General features: G+C 36.7%; 1 long non-coding RNA gene across 5 annotated transcripts in view; it reads left to right on the forward strand.

The window, feature by feature from the left end:
• LOC146767697 (uncharacterized) overlaps positions 1-17934 on the forward strand; it is a 382268-nt gene that overhangs the window by 152856 nt on the left and 211478 nt on the right. The window contains exon 2 of one of the 5 annotated variants that reach the window (XR_014955214.1): positions 17355-17402. The exons of the other annotated variants lie outside the window; for them this stretch is intronic. This is a non-coding gene — a long non-coding RNA (uncharacterized LOC146767697). The remainder of the gene's footprint in view (positions 1-17354; positions 17403-17934) is intronic. 5 annotated transcript variants of the gene reach the window in all.

Consider the following 17934-nt stretch of genomic DNA (forward strand, 5'->3'; position numbering starts at 1 on the left):
TTCTGTCAGTTCTGACATAAGTCAACAAAATCCATGCATCGCTTTGCAGTGCTCCAAAATGCATTTCTTGTTCCACTGCTAGCAGTGATGCTGGGTAATTTTCAAGGTTGAGTTGCATTTAATAATGTCTAAATAAAACCTGGTTCATTTGCAAGGAAAAATTTGGTTTTGCCAAACCAGACAAGCTAAGCATGGAACTGGAAAGCTAGATGCCAGTTTTTTTTGTTTTTTTTTTTGGTGTGTTGTTCTCACTGGTAACCCCCGATTTATGCTTATTGTGTACATAGAGAAAAATTTTGCATTTTTGACAGTTCTGGTACAAATCAATTCCTAGTTAGAAAAAATGTTTTTTTAATGTTTAGGGTCAGTAAATTATAACAATCCACAGTTCCATTTCAGTCTGTAGTTCTTACCTCAAAAACTTCTAAGCTACTTTGATTAATATCTTGACTTTCCTTAAAGACTTCTTCTTTCCATGTGAAATTAGAGACTCAGACATTTAATACACTTGTAATTCAGCATTTCCTTTTAAATAGTGGTTTAAAGATCAAAAGAGCTGTGAGCCTGTGTTGTCTGTATTTTTTCCGGAATGGGAAGCTTTCCTTACACTGCTTCAATTGTCAGCTTTTCCTGTCCTTTTCTTGCCCTCACTTTATTTCAATGTAACTGTGGTTGTATTTAATTTAGATAGTGAAGTTGCTTGTATAGTTTTTGACCAGAATTTTGGGTGAAGTAGAGGTGATATATATCAAATAGAATCAACTGGATTCTGAAATTTTAGTACAGATTTAAACTTGAATGATTCCCCAGATTATTCTGTTCTAGGAAGATTTGAGTCATATAGAGTCATGCAGTTTTGAGCTTCTAAGTTACTTTTCTATGTTACTGTTTTCTTCTTGTTAATCACTTCTTGTCTGAAAGTGGTGAATTATCAATTCAGCCCCTTCTGCTCCTAAAGGAGATTATTAGTGGTGGAATTTTGCCTTCTATACTTTGTGTGACCTAAAATAAGTTCTGCTTTACATTTGGCATGGCAGTTACTTGCAATTGTGAGGATACTCTTGGGGATTTTAAGTTTCCTGAAGAGATATATATTTGCTGAAAAATTAGTTTAACATAAAGAAAATGGTGCTTGGACAGCATGGCATGCTCTTATTGTTGTAGCCATTCAGATATGTTCTTGCAACTGAAAGGCTATCATCTGGGAAGATCCAGAGCTCCCTGAACTATGGTTGGGTTTCTAACTGAACTTAAAGACCTGTGTTTACAGAAAGCTTTAATAGCATGGAATATATAATTATTTTAGTCACACTAGATGGTGTGACTCTGGTTTTCCTCATAACGAGGATAGTAGTCTCTGATTGGTACCTAAAGTAGCAAGATAGGATAAAACTGCCTGGGGCAGATCCTGTGTCTCTTCTGACCTTCAGCAGCCCAGCACCATCTTGTTCTTGTGGACACCAAGGCTCTTCACTGCTCATGTTATCATTTATGTATCTGGTAAGCAGTGCTCAAGCAGTTTGTTGGAGGCAGTTGACCTAGATTGCTCCTATGCCAGCTACTCTAGAAAAACAAAACTACTTATCCCTTTCACTTGGGATTCTGGGGAAATATTCTTTCTGTTGGGATGAGTACACACTCATGGGAGTTTATGAAATATCTCAGATGGTGTTGCAGTGTTTACATTTCCCACCTTGGAAGCAGCCTTCAAATAACTCCCGGTTCACAGCAGAACATGAGGCTCATGTGATTAACATGGGTGTGGATGGATAAGTGCTGGCAGTGGCTGCCCTCCCTGCAATGCCTCCAGAATTTTTCCTTCACCTGCAATTACTTCTCCTTCATAAACTTTTTAAAGAGATAGTGATGTAGTATCTAGCAGAATGAGACACTAACCTGGCTTTTAGAAAGACAGTCATATAAGTAATAATGAACTATAAAACATAACCTTGACAAGGAATAAATGCTGGCTAGGACAACTTCTCCTCTCTGGATCACAGACAGGTGCTATCCTAATGGAAACTCCAAAACAGAGGGGAGATGGAAGAATCATTTCAGAATCTGATGTAAGAACCAAATGGCAGCAGTTCAGTGTTACTTCAAGAGCTGGAAAGTGAAAAGTAATCCCAAAAGCTGAATTAGTGGGCAAACAAAATGCTGGTCAAAGGTGCACAATAAAAATGACTGTTGTTAAAGAGTCATACAGTTTTCCATGGGAACTTGCAAGAATTTTGTGGGTATGATTTGTTTTTGTCCATGCATGTGCACATCCTTTAGCTTTTCAACATGGTACCTTTCCAAAAGAGAAGAAAAGCAGTTTTGATCAATGGAGTTTTCAGGGATGTGGTGTGTAAACCATCTAAGTGTAAGAGTTCTGAATTACCTTTTAATTACTTTGTTTTATGAAAAACAAAGTATTGTGCCCAAGAACGGATTTGAATGTCATGACTGAGCACTTTCAGTGTCTGTCCTGGTCATTTGTCCTAGCACAGAGAAAATGACATTCCAAACAACATGAAAATTTCTGTCAATTTCAGTATATATGGAAAGAGCTGAAGATGGCGCTTTTTAATTTGTTTTTTATTTATGGCATGCCAGCCCTTTGGTACTGGCAATGTTGTTGTTCTTTTTGTGGTTGCTTTGAACTGCTTCCGGAATAACACACAATGTTTCTGTGTCCAAATATGTATATATAGTTGTGGTGTTTATACTTAGATATGTGCCCTCACAAAAAAAATGGACATGCCCCCTATAAAACCCATTTATTTTCATACTTTTTCCCATCTTTTATTACTGTTCATTTTGAATGGCCCCATTGTTTTTACCTGAGTGTTGTGCTGGTTGCTCTCATGATATTTTTATTTTTTTTTTTTAAATAAAGACATAGGGAGAAACCTTTCAGACATCTGTTTTAAATTAAATCGCTTTAATTTCTCCATATGACATCTTCTCTCCATCATCTATGCTAATCCTTAGTCAACATGTGCAGGATTTCATACGTTGTCTCACAGGCACATCTTTAGCTTGTATTTTCAACTAGCTCATAAACATATTTGCTTTAACATATTAGATCACACTTACTGGGTTTTAAATCCAGAATCAAAGGCACGGTGTCCTTTGAGTGTCATTTCAGTGCATTCAGCATCTTTTAATAAAACACAAATTAAACAAGCCCAGCTGGCAATACACAGGATATGTTTGGACATTCTTTCTAGTTAGACTAACTGGACTTGACTCTTAGATGCAGTTGTAATTGTGTAAATCCACATAAATTTGAAGCTGTCCTTCAGATAGATCTCAGTGTATCAGTGGCATTGTCTGGTCTTGATATTCCTTAAAATTTCCTCCTCTTCCACAGCCATGCTGACTGGATGACAGGTTAAATTTTAGGCAGTATTCTGCAGTAAGCCATGCAATAAACTTTAATTTCTAGATCTGTTCTGATCTGATTGACTGCCTAATTCTATTTAAAGGAGAGGCTTTTCTTTCAAGTCAGCAAAAAGCTCTGAGTTGTGATTTTGTGTTCTTTTATAGGAAAACAGTGCTTTTAAAATTTCATTGCTTGACTTTATTTATATATTTTTGGAGGGACAGGTATTAAAGTTTAGGACACACACAATAATGCCTAGGAATCAAATACAATTATTGGAACACAATGCTCTGTTTAGCTGGGAGAGGATGAATTTGGCCATGCAGAGACCATAGGCTGGAGGTGCAATCCCTTTAGGTGAGTTCCAGAAGTGATCTCAGTGTTGGCATCTGTTTAGCCTGAATGTGAACATCATGTCCGTGGGCTGAATTGAGAGGTAAGTGAATGTTCACTAGGAATTCAGAATGAAGGGCTTTGGTCAGTCAGTACTGTGTTTTATCAGAGTCTGCTAAACTGGTCTTGGAAAGCAGTTAACTACGAAAATTCAAAGATAAACATTTTGCTTGCATCCCTTCTCATAAATGTGAATGGCTGAAACTTTTAAGTATTTGAAAAGTGACAGTGTGAAGCTGAAGTACACTCTGGAGCTTCCCCAGGAGCAGAGGTTTGCTAGCCCAGCAAGCTGAGCTCCTGAAAGTTCATAGAAATGCAAATTACATGCCAAATTACAAAATGAAAAGAAAAAGAAGTGCTAAGCTACTGAAGTGGCTCAGCATGCTAATGACAGGCTTCATCAGGGTATCCTTACATTGACAATTGCTGCAACCCTGAGCAGAAAGATATAATGACTCTTCATTCACAGGAGAGTAAGCACTGTGTAGTAAGGAATTATTCTGAGCTGTTTTCTTCAGGGTCTGTTTTGGACAGGCTTGATAGAATGAAACCTCCTTAAAGGGTCTGTTTTTGAATGATATATGCAAACAAATGCCTTTTTTTTAACTGCTGTTTTTTCGTAACCTGACATCCACAATGATTTTTTTATGCTCAAATTATTTTGGAAAGTGGTCAGCTTCAGGAAGGAGAAAAACATTCAAGACCCATGAACAGTAAATATGAGACTCTTTATGTATCATCCATAAAATAGTGATTCATGAGACCTGTTGGATTTGCTGTATGGGTTACTCCAGCTCTCTGTCTTTGGAATAATCAGATAAAACAGTTAAATTTTGCAACTTATAACCTGAAAGGAAAGTTCCAGTAGCCTTTCCTTTCCTTCAGCCCCCAAAAGTTTGATTTCATATTAAGTATCTTCATTATTACAAATGCATATTGAATTTATTACAGATATTGCTATTTAAACTAGATCTCATATGTTGTGTGGGTCATGCATGGGGCTGTGTGTGCAGGCTATAATTTAATACTGACCTTTTTGATTCCTCTGTAAATGAACAAGACAGTATTCCAAGCACAGGAGGTCATCAAACATTTTCCAGGTGCAGCCTTGCCTAACAGAAGAGCACCAGCACAAGTGTGTTTTTGCCTCTGAAACAAAAGTGTGATCTGTTTCAGATGTGCAAGAGAAAATGAAGTGTTAAACTACTTGCAACCAATGTCATTTTTTTCCCTCCTCTGTTAAAAAGTGAGGGTGCTTTGGGCTTTATACCATATTCTAGAGAGGCACACAAATCTATTTCGCAGAAATCTGGAGTCAGAAATTGTATAACTCCTCATAGAAAGATAATGAACAGTAGGAGGAATGCAGCATTTGAGGGCTAAATGGAAAATTTTTCTCCTGGAAGACCACTCACTGTATGTGCAGGTTCTAAATCATCACAGTATGAAGATCTACCTAATCCACCTTGCCACTCTCCTTTATTTTTAAAAAAACCTAAATAGGTTGCTAATAACTAGAATAAACACATCATTAAAAAAAGATAATACAAAATTGCATTCCAAAACCATTTAATTTTTTTCCATTGCTGCAAAAATTATTTATTTTTTTCTAGGTCTTCAGTACTGTGAGTGCATAGGGCATCTGGTATGTGTCTCCTAGTAATGTTCTCACCTTGCTATTTGTCTTTAATGACTCAAATACAGTGAAAGCATTTTTAAAAATGTTTCTGTTTTGGCAAATCTCAGCTTGTCTGGATACCTCTCCATGCACTAACAGTCTTGTTTTCCAGAACATTTCCTTTTTCCTCCTGGACTTCAGGAGCATATTTGAATGTTTTTCAAGTGTATCCAAAAACTGGCCACTAAAAATTTGAAGTCACTTGGATAGGTTTTAAGCAAATCATGTTAAAGGTCTGTATTTCTTTTGTTGCTTTTGAGAATTGTTCACCTACCCTTTCTTTATGTTGCTCCACAGATTGGGGATGAACTAAAGGCATGAAATCATCTGCATGATAATGTTAGTTACTAGCTTGAGTAAAATGGACTTTGGAGCAGAAAGTGGTGTCACAACAGGTATTAAAAGCACCAAGAAAGTAGGAAGGCAATTTGATGCTATCAGGTGTGTGGTTCACAAGAACTGGCAGACGCAGTTGTTGCAGCTAGCATAAAATATAAAATCTGTGCTGTTCAGTTAAAGAAGTCATGCCCCTTTAAAGTCAGTATTAGAGTAGGGCAGCAGATGGAATGTGAATCATCATGGGGGAATGAAGCCAAGATAGACACCTTTACCATAGTTTCTTCCACTTTTTTATAAAAGATCAATTTTTTCCTTCTTATCTGTTTGTGTAAGCTGTGTTGTAGACAATGCTAGCTGGAAATCAGTGACCAGAACACCAGATGTGATTTAACTTGTAGAAGGCCTTGCTCGGAAAGTCCCTACCTATGTTTCTGCGAACATTATCTTCTTTAAAAAAAAAAAACATAATTAAAAAATAATTATCTACTGATAATGAGGTATTTGTACAACGATACTGTACTTGGGGCAAGGAAAAAAGGATAAATTAAGAGACTACCCTTTGCATCTGGATTTGTTCTGGGTTTCCTTTTCTTATCTGCTCAACAGATAACCTATTCAGCATAATTTTTGTAGTAAAAAAAAAAAATAATTCCTTGAATCTCAGAAGAAACTTGAATCCTAGTATTTTTAAATTGATTTCTTATCAAGTGTGGTGGTCATTGCTGAATTGGTATTTGAGTCACATGATTATTGCTAAATAATCCACTGGACTTGGAAAGCAAGAGTATTTAATTTGCTATACTTTGGGAGAAGCAAAGCAAACTATAATCACAAAATCTTTTAGGCAACTGAAATTTATTTTACAAAACTAATTTATTATTTTTTACCTGAACCATTTGACTTTATTATTATACTATTTTAAAGAATTTATTGGTATGTGCAGATAATTTTGTAGATTTTGGGTACTGTGACTGGATAGAGGAAGAAGACCAGGACCCTGTCTGTTTAAATCTGATTTTTTAAATTCCATGTGCTTATGAAGAGCTGAATGTATCAGCCAGTCCATATAATGTCTTTATAAAATTGTGAGATTCACAGGCAGGAAAATGATGTATCCTTTCCAGTCTCCAAGGCCCTTTCTGAAGTCTGTTGCTTTCTGTAGGGAGAGTTAACTTTTGTGGAAATAATTTGCGATCATAAAGACATTAAAAAAAACTGACGTAGTTTGCACCACTGAATTCTCACAGTTTTTGTCCAGATGATAGAGCTGTGCACTGGACTGAGCTAAAATAAAGGTGATGAGGGACTTTGTACCTAGGGCCTTTGCGTGCTTGACTGCTATTCATTCCTCTTTATGGCTCCTGCCTTGACAAGTGAAATGTAGCTGCCTTTGCTTTCCAGACAGCATCCCAAGTGTTCCAGATGAGATGAAGCCAACTCGTGAAAAAACATGAGGGCAGAGACAGCCAGGTTTTATGATGATCCCCACCCCACACAATCCCCTGTGGCTGACAGGCCCATTGAAGATGTAGATCAGCACAGGCTTTGGATGACAATTTTTCCTCTTCTGTGCAGTTGGGTTACATTTTCTCTCAGCAGCCTTTGGTAATACAGTGTGATGAATTATGCTGGTAGTTTATTATCTTTATTGTTTCTCATTTGCTAAGTCTGATTGCATTTTAAACTCTCCTTTATGCAGACCATGGTGTTCTGCTCTGTTCAGGGAAGTTGCTCCAGGAACTCTTGTAGCTCTTGAGTCTCTGAACCAAGCATGTTTTAGGCCTTTTGAAGAACCTGAGCTCCTTTGCCTGACAAGGAGGGCAGAGTAAACCACCCTGAGGATGTCACAGCAAGGCTGTGAAAATATTGTTGTTTCTTCTTTGGGATTGATTCCTACCTGTCCCCAAAAAGATGGTGTGGGATTCTTATCTAAAACAACACTGAGAGGAAAATTTTGTTGCTACTTAGAATGGACCTTTCAGGTCATGATCATTTTATCTTCTCTCAGATTCCTGCAGTTCCAGCAAAGAAAGTGCATTTCATTGGAAATTCACTTAGTGCTATATTTAACCTTCACATTCTTTCCCTTGTGTTAGAGCTATGTGTAAACAGCTGAGGGTAGAATATTTTATATTAAAGGACACATATTGTGGGTTTAATAATGAGAATACTCTTCGTTTCATGTGAGAGCTCAGTAATTGTAGAGTTTGTCCACATGATCCACCTCTGGACATAAGTCAGTAAGAGGAAGCCCCTGTGGGAGTCTAAAATGACTGGAAAATGTGAGTGTAGTATAAACAAGAGGTAGTGATGCACACAACGTGTGCTTGTTCTTCCCTTCAAACTGATCCCTTCTGGACTGATTTTCAAAGTTACAGGTTATGGTTTGGCACCCAGTGGCCCCTTACTGTTTCCACCATTCACCTTGGAGAAGCTCATGTTAGAGCATCTGAAGGTAACTCTCTTCCCACCCCTCTGAAGAGTATCATGCCTGTGATTTTCAGAATTTCAGCTTTCCTCTAGATTTGCTTTTCTAAGAAAGCTTTCAGTGATGAGGAACTTTGCAAAGGGTTGACTACTTTTAATTGCAGGGAAAAAGGGAAGGTAAAAAGGCAAAGTCAGCTGGAGATGGATGCATACTCTGAAGTTAAAACACTTCACATCCCAAGCAGCCTGCTCTAATTAATCTAAAATTCTTCAGTGATTCCCTCAGAATTTTGACAATATTTCAATTAGAAAAATCAAAATTTTCATTTAAGACTAAGATTCTGAGACCAAGTTTTTAGCAGCTTTTATATTAAATGTTGTCTTAAGAATTGTTTGAATTGCATCTTAAGGCTCCATCAGTTACATGAATGCACACAGTAATTCTGTTACAACCTGTAACTTAGCGGTGGTTTTTAAATCCATGAGTTCTCTTGCAAAACAGCATGATGCTAAACAAAGCAATAATCACACCTCTTCTAGGAAGAAAATTTCCATACAAAAAGACATGACTTTTTAAAAGTTCTTCTGATAACAATGATAAAGACACTTGGGACTGGAAGACATAGATTAAGTTTTTTTATACAGGAAGAGAGTCGGAACTTTAAAGACATGTGTGGAAGAGAGAGAAGAGAGGAGACAGCTCTTCTATTTTTTTTTCTGTCATTTTATGAAACAATATGAGATTTTTTCCATAAAAACCTTGTTACTGTACACTAGATGTATGTCCATGAAAATGCACTTCTTTCATTGATATTCTGCATTTCTGAAGTGTTTGGTGTTGATTTCTGCATGGCAGCTTTCATGTTTTCACTACCTTGTGACCAGTCTCTGCCCCTGCATTATGCCATGTTACCCTTCTTCCTTGTTTATTTTCTTTTTTTTTATCATCTGGAAAAGCAGGAGCATATTCATGGGAGCTTTGATTCTGCCAGCACTGGAGAATGAAAAATTCCTCTTCTACATCCCCAATGCTTGGAGAAGACAGACTGTAATGTTGTCTGAAAGCTATAAGAGAGTGCCATCTACTTGTTGTTTATTTAGTAATTTAACAATTACAATTCTGAGGAGCCAACATCTTAAGTCCTCTCAAATGCTAATAAAATACTTCTTCGTGTTCCTGGGAAAAAATTTAAATTTCATTACTTGCAACAGTTAGAATATTTTGAACTTGGCCTGCAAAACACTGTGGACCAAACTATAAAATTATTTTATTTTGATATAGAAATTGCAATAACTACAGTTTAGCAGATAAAATCCCAAACCTATTGGTAGAAAAGCTTAATGGTGTTTGATAGTGTGTGGGCAATGGGATGCTTCCAATGAGGTGGTGTCTGTGGTATTATTTACCTCCTTCACTGCATCTTCAACACTCTGGAGCACAAACAGTTGTTAGGACTTAACACTTCAAACTTTTATAGTGTGTGGCATTCCTCTGGCTGGCTACTGACTAGGAGTTTGCCTGGGGCAAAACATGTTGTGTTCTCACAGAAAAGTGAGACTTTATCAGTGCTTTTTAGCTCAAAAATCATTCCAGATGAATGCACAACAGACTGCATCCTTTTAAAGCAAGTCATGCCCAACTGATCGTACAGGTTGGTAGTGACAAATAACAGGTCTCTGATGATGAGTTGGTTGGGAACTTTGCAATATTGTGAGCTTATAAAAGGGTTAGCATTTCCCATTATGTAAATTCTGAAGACCTGGAGGGGAAAAAATGCCTCTAAACCCAGAAGTAATAGGTCAAAATAGGCAGAGGGACAGCTGAAATATTTTCATCTTGCTTTTAACTGAAATAATTACAACTCTGCACCAGTCCTTCAGGATAAATAAGTGACAGCCTGGGTTACATGGTCATTTATGCCATGTCATGCTCCTCCAAGCCATGACTGCCATGTTGGGTGAGCTCCACTCTTGTGACCAGCTGATGGAAGTTTGATATCTTGGTGGATTGGATACTTACTAAAATAATTAATACTGTGTTAAAAGCTACTGGTAGGCAAAACACCTAAATGCTGTGAAAAAACAAACTTGTCTAGTTGTAGGCTGCCTGTAGCCTGTCATCCCACTGCCTCAGCTGGGTTCTCCCAGTGCTGGATGCAGAGGCCAGTGTGTGCGGGCTGGAGTTGGGGGTTCTTCTGCAAGTGGTTTATTTCTACAAAGCTCTCTTGCTTAAACTGAATTAAATGTGGTGTTTGGGTTTAGCTTTTCCCATAATAATGAATAATAAAAGCTGCTAAACTGCTTTTTTCCCCCCTAAAGAATGAGTAAGAAAAACTCTTTTAGATTTTTTCAGTATTAGGTATCCATAAGTTTTATGTTGCTTATGTTTGTTTTTCGTTATCTGTTTTCATTATTTGATTTGGTTTTTTTGAAAGAACCTAAACCCACAGCATCAAATAGCTCATGCAAGGGATACACAGATTGTTAAAAGGAATGTGTGAAATGCAAAATGTGTTTTAGTTAGAAATGTTCCCACTCTTCCCTATTTTGGTGAAGGAATCCCTTAGAACTCAATTACCTGACAAACTTCAGGTATGCTCACTTTGATCACCAGATCAAACTCTTTGAACCTATGGCTGCTCAGATATTTTGAGCTCATGTGGGGGCTGTTACAGGACTCTGGCCGGGCTCCTGGCCCATCTTTGCTCCAAGGTAGGGTTGGATTATTTGTGTTTTCTCATCAAATTGAGATATACATAAGTGTGCTAGCAAATGAGCTTAAGCTATGAAAGTAAAAGAAGAGCAGCATCATGGAAAAGAATATAATGCCATGCTTTTTTTAAAAAAAATGCAGAATTTGTTGTGAAATATTTGTTTTTAATATTTGCTGTTTTCTTCACTTGCTCTGCATGAGCCAAAGAAATTGGAAAACTTGAACACGCTGGAAAGGAAGGGATGCAAAATATTGAAAGGACATTTAAAACTAGGGTAAAATATTGCTTAATGTTTATTGAAAATGTGTGGGAAGTTGAGTATTTTTGTATATAATATGCTGATGTATTTTACAACAGTACATATAAACTATGGGAATGTCACTGAAATTATGCAGACATAGGCCAGATGAGTAGTGTGCCTGTGCTTTTGTGGTTTTTTTCTATCACATATAGAAAAATGTAGGCTTGTATCTTTCGCTAATTTCTGTTGGAGTTCTGGAAAGACAGGAAATGTAGGATTGAGTCCATTTAAGTTAAAAAGTCAGAATTACAGGAGAGCAAATGGCTACATAGATGCTCTAAGTATGTGACAATACTGCATGTAGTAACTACTTTTATTACATAAAATAAATTTAACATTGCAGTCCCTTTTCATAGGCACCTCTGAGGCCTTCTAGGATGCTGATAACTGATGGAAGTCTGCCTGAAGAGTATTTTGGACAAATTCTATAAAGGCTTTGGAATTAGGGTTGTGGCTTGAGGGATTTGTGAGAGGGAGGGGAAGCGAAAGACTATTCAGTCAGAGAAAAGCAACTATTTAATATGTGAAAACAAAAGGTTGGCTTAGTGAGTGTATCCTGGACTTTAGAGAGAATGGCAAACATCTGTGTGTATGAATCTGCCTCCCCCCTGTACTCTCCCCTCCCAACAGTGGGCTGATAAATCATTTTGAAGTTGAGTGCCAGGTACATGACATAAGTTTTGGGAAGAATTAAACACTTGTGCTTTACAGCAAGGAAGACTGAAAACCTTTCATGAATGTCTGACAAGTGCCATCTTTAGTAGTGATGTCTAACCTAATAACACTTTATGTCTTCCCTTTTGCATGTGAAAAAATAAATCCAGGCTTTGCTGTGGTACAGCAAGTAATTGCTGCTTGTCTTATGTTCTGACAAACACCCGCTGCAGACATGAGACAGAGCAGTTCAAGTTTTGGCTTCCTAAGTTGAAATTGCCTTAGTGTTGGATTACTGCTTTGCAAATGAACACCATGTTTTTTATTCTCCTTTTTTTTTTTTTCCTTCATTGTTTTTTTAAGTTTATTTTTCTTACTGTGGTCTCTTGCTCTAACATTAATACATTTTTGAAATGGAAACTTGATGAATTAGAGTTCATCAAACAAGTTTTCCTTGCTCTTTATCTCTTAGGATAGCTAACCTATGTTGCTTGTTTTAATTAAATTACCACATTTTCCATATGATTAAATGCTTGAATAATGAAAACTTATGGGACTCAGTTTTAATATACCGTGTATGTATCTGAGCAACAAGGGGAAATATATGATTTTATTCCAGGTGAAGTCTTTTAGTAGTTTCTCTTCATCTCTTTTCAGTTCAGATGAAAGTTGTGGGACAGTGAAATAGAGAAATGTGGTGTTCAATGGATGGGAGCAGATATTCTCTGAAGCAAGTAAGCTAATGGGAGAAGAACAAAAACTGGTGTCATGAATTCTGGGAATGTGCCAGGCAAACATTTTCAGAGTTATGGTATAGTATGCTTTGGGTTTTAGGGCAAGGGCCTTTTACAATGTAGCAAGGTATGCCTTGAAGGAATTTTTCGGGGCTTCCATATTTTTTTTGCTTAGAGTTGCCTGGGATTTAAATCAGGCTAGGATTTGGCTTAGCATGGATAGGTACTGAGTATCTAATCTAAAAACCATGCTAGTCATTTTTAAGCCTGGAATGGTAAAATTCAGGCAAGAAGTTAGGAACTTCAAGTGAGGAAAAATGCATTTAGAATTTAGAAGTCCATTTGTTTTCAGCTGCAGGGAAAGATAGCACTGCAGTTTGTTTGCTTGGTAAGCACATTCTTGCTTTACTGTATTAGGACTTACAGGGAGAAAAGTGTTTTGAGTGAAGATGGAAGTGGTGCAGGCACCCATCCTTGCATGAGGTGAACTCAGCAGCTTTCCAGAAATAGTTTGGTATCATGAAACACCAGCTTCTTATCCTGGCCTTCAAGCTATTGAATATCTGGCTTTAATAAATTTTAAAGGCTGGTAAGAAACTGTAGGCTGCTTCTGAGGAAACCTAAGTTCAACAGGCCTGCAGGATCTCAAGCAGTCCTTCTACCTTGTCTGTGTCATGTCCTAATTACATCCAGTCTCTGTCTCCAGAAGGCTGACTCCCAGCCTACTGAATTTCTTCAATACTATTTTCCGTAAATTAATGTTGTACCAGTTACTTTCAACCCATTTCTAACATTATAGTGTGAGGTTCTTGGACTGGCCTGGTTTTTATCTTTCATACTCGCCCACCAAATGAGAATTCTTTCTAGTTTTCAGTCATTAGTGAGTTTTTGGTTTCAAACAGCTATAATTGATGATAAATACAAAATCAATATATCTAACCTTGAGAAATTTAATTCCCAAATTTTGCTCAAAACAATATTATTTAGCAGTACATATGTGACATATCCATTTTAACCATTTCTTCATGTACTTCTATATTTCTGCAATATTCCCTGCTTTTCAGCTTTGAACTTGTCCTGTGTAGTGATCTCATTATTTGGCAGATTGATTAGATTTCTACAGAAAATATGTCTCATACTGTCTATTCCTAGTAGAACCATGTTGTATTTGATTACATCTTCCAATTACTTGTCTATTTTGAATGTACTGTCAGAGTTTGTTTGTTTTTTTTTTTCTCTCTATTTAAATAGAGCCAGGCTTGTTTATAGGTTTATTTCTTCCTTTTTAGCTATAATCACAGGTGTGATTATTGTATACAGGTGTGATTTCACTGATTCCATGTAATTTTACTGGCATGCTGGCTGTAAGATTTCAATTTCTCCAGTCTTTGTGGGAATTAAAGGCAGCAGGTAGAGGATTAGGTAAAAAAAGAAAGGGATAAAGAGATATGTTGCATTGTTTTTTGAATTTGAGAAGAACTGTTGCTTCAAAACCTTGACATTTCGCATCTTTCCTGGCAAGAAATGAAGAAAAAAATGGTGATGGTCAGGCATGTACTGACTGAAACTGCTTAAGTAATTTTCCCATAGGATCACCTCATATTTTTGTTCTTATTTCCTTATTGTTCTCTGAGATGGTCTGTTGTAGTTACTTTTCAACAGGGGTTGAATGGCTTTTCTTTGAGTGTCAATGATGACAAAGGGTGGGTAGCATGCCTTTTGTTCTGGAAAGTGGTACATTATTTTTTTTTAGATTAACATTTGATGTTTCATTCATGTTCTATGAATGATGTATAGTGTTATTTTTGTTCTAATTTTACTTTCTCTCCTGTTGGGGGGAGAATTGCTGCTGTTGTTATACTTTATTTGGAATAAGTTCTATGCAGGACATCACTGTTGTGACATGGTGGGGTGGGCTAGGTGAGGTCCTTTTTAATTTTCTACTCTCCACTTGCTATTAACTAGTTTGTTGAATTAGCCCCTCTCTTCTTCTTGTTCTTGCTCTCTTTCCATACAGCTCACATTTTCCTTCCCACAATCTGTCATCCTCCTTTCCTACCAAACAGAAAAGATCCATTTGTTATAAATTTAAAAATAAATGTTAAACAACCAGGAGTAAAGAAAATTAACAGCCAAATAGTTTTTACTGATGATCTTTCCTGATCTTTGTCCCACTGCATAAATAAGGGAATAACTAAATTACCACTACATTCAGAGATGAGCAAAAGGCATATGTGAATGTTTATTAGCTTTCCACTTCAGAGATTTATTTCCCTACTTGTTTAAATATTTTGAGAAACACACTGCAGCATTTAAACATGAAAAGTATACATTTCATATAGCTTTCCAGTTTCTGCTCTTCTATGGATGAAATCAAAAGTATGCTGGCCTCAAAACATCAGCATTTCCATCCTGACCTCTGGATGCCTACTGAGCAGTAAGAAAGAATTTTGAGGAGAAAAAAGCATGTTTCATACTTGAATTTAATCAAGAGACATTGCTGTCCACCAGGTTTCTGCATCTCCTCAAAATGATAGAATACTGATTTCAAGGCCAAATTTTAAGACATTCCTTTTACAGGTAATCCATGAGTCAAAAGGTATAGTTAATTATTTTAAGTAGAGGATAGCATGAAAAGCTGATCATGGATGATATCTTGTGTCTAAGTCATTTCAGGGTGATTCACTTTGATTTCTGTGTAAGGATTTGCTGAAATAGATGAGTGATTAGAGCAATTAAAAGAGATATCTTAAAGTCTTCTCAACTGGTTGAAGAACTTAGGGACACACGCTTTTGGAAAAGAGCACTAATAGTAGCATTAATAACGAAATGTTTCAATAAAGGTATTAGAAAAACTCAAGACTTACAAAAAGTTAACAAAGTTATCGAAGTGATTAATGAGCTTATAAAAGTAAAATCTTTGGTCCTGGGTACATTTACTATGGTGTGGTATAAAACTGTTGGCTTGTATTAAATACCCAGACCTTCTGAAAGGGAAGGAATTACAGAAACTAGAGACTGTTCCAGAGCTCGAGAAGGAAAATGTAATCAGCTATAAACTACTATTCAGCCATGTAAGTGCAGCAGTATCAGGAAGACCAATAGAATAAGTATGAAGAGCCCATGGAATAGAGGTTGGTCAAAGTACGATTTAAAATAAATACATGGAAATAATGTTTCGCTTTCTATTAAGGAACTTAAAAGTAGATTAATGACAAGTAGTTTAATATAGTTTAATGAGAAGAAGACAAGCAGCAAAATTTATTAGAAGGTTGCTGTCATGATGGAGGTGGTGGCAAAATGCTGAGCCTAGAAAGGTGAGGGCTATGCAGGATGATGAAGGAAATATCAGGGAAATTAAGTCTCAGGTCCACATTGCAAGAATTTTTCATGAATCTCACAGATTAATGTAACTCAACAGTTAGAATTTCAGTGTCTGCACTGTAGAAAATGAGAATGAATACTGAAGTATTACTCTACCCTCAGTTGTAAGCACTGCTGTCTCTTCCACCTCCCTTCAAATGTTGATTTTGAGATGAAAGGAAGCCTTTCTAACTTCTTCTGTATAGCTGTGGAAAATTAAGATTTTGTCTTTTTTTCATGAGAAACACAAGATCTAGAATGTCTATAAAACAGGTTATTTGTAGTGACATATAATAAACCAGAAAATGTTGGGCTTTGGGAAAGGAAGTGCAAGATTAGAGGGAAATTGGCTGTTAGAGCTTTTCCTGCAGTCAGTTTTGGACATTTAAGGAGAAAAAAAAAAAAAAAAAAAGAAAAAACCTTGGAGGGACTTAAAACATGAAGGAAAAACAGAACAGGGGAATGCTAAGTTAGGTTTTTTTAACAGGAGCTTGACTTGTTTGCTGTGGCAAGTAATGGCTGCAAGCAATAATGAATTCTCAGTATTGAAGCTTAAAGTATTTTTTTCCTATAAGAAAAGAAATTATTTTGTCCATCAATAATTCAAACAAGAAATGAGAAGATTATAATCATCACAGAGAAATGTTTCTGTACAAACTCTTAGGTTTAGGCTGGGCTTTTTGTGCTTAGTTTGAGTTGCGTGAGATTTTCTAGACTGAACTCTATGACCCAAGTCATAGGACAAGTTAAGGTCTTCAGTGTTTGGGGATTTTTAATTTATCTGTAGTCTGATGTTATTGGCATGTCTGCCCTTTCTCGTGATTCATTTCTCTTTTGCTATGTTTACAACACTGACTCATTTGTGTTAGAATTTTTTTGTTGTTGTTGCTGTTCAACAGGATATTTTTCAGTGTATTGGGTGGAGGATGCATCTGAATTACTGAATTGTTGGGAATTACCACCCAAGATATGAATGGACTGCCAAAAATGTAGGTACTTTAGGAACATAGTGGTGGTTAGAATGTCTGTTTTCCCAAACAGACAGTTTGGTCCTGACCTTGCAGTGTAAACAGCCAGAAGAACTGTAATCTGTTATTTTGGAAAAAGCTCTGTCCTACAAACATTTATCCTCAATAATAAACTCTCCCAGAGATGAAATAGTAGCATAAACATGTAAGGTATATTGACATCAGGCTTCTGAAATTCCCACCAGCAAAATATTTTAATACTAGTAAATGTCTCATATTCTTAGCTTAATAGTGTTCTTCTGTTTAGTACTTGTGGCTCAAGACTGCCAGCATAGCTGTTTCCTGAGATGGAGAGGCGTTTTTTTAGTAGAAATCTCATCTCAGTATTTTTTTTTATTGTTTTTTACCTGAAGGTGGAGCATGCTTGCTGTATTTTATCTATGAAGCTGTACTGATGCAAGGTGAGAATAATTCTTCTGATCTCAGTGGGGTGTTTGATAGAAGAGAGATGGGTAAATAGTTGTTTACCAGTAGAAAATATGATACCTGTTAGGTCTGAATATTTCAAACAACATATGTTGCCTTCTCTGATTCAAAAGCCTGGGAATTGCTATAGGATTATAATAATGCTTTCAAAGAAAGCTTTTGAGGCAGAGAAAATAAACCAATTGAACAAGAACAACCTTTATACAAACTGTCTAAACAGATCAAAATCAACCTGAAAAATGACTCCTGAGCTGTCTGCTAAGCTCCTTGTACTTCACCAGTGGGATTTGTAGAACTGCAATAATATGGCAAGAGGAACATAAGCATGAGTTACCTTGCCTTGGGCCCACCTACTTAATTTTAACTCTGTTGTACTCTGCTCCCAGTTTCAGACATTCTGTCAGATGGGTGCCCTGACATCTTGCGTTCTATATTCATATGAAAAAACATTACTGCATATTTTTAGAATATGGAAAATGTGCGTGATAGAAAAAAATGGTATTTCAA

This window comes from Lonchura striata, chromosome 4 (assembly GCF_050655825.1).
Source record: "Lonchura striata isolate lonStrDom1 chromosome 4, ASM5065582v1, whole genome shotgun sequence".
NCBI lineage: Eukaryota > Metazoa > Chordata > Aves > Passeriformes > Estrildidae > Lonchura > Lonchura striata.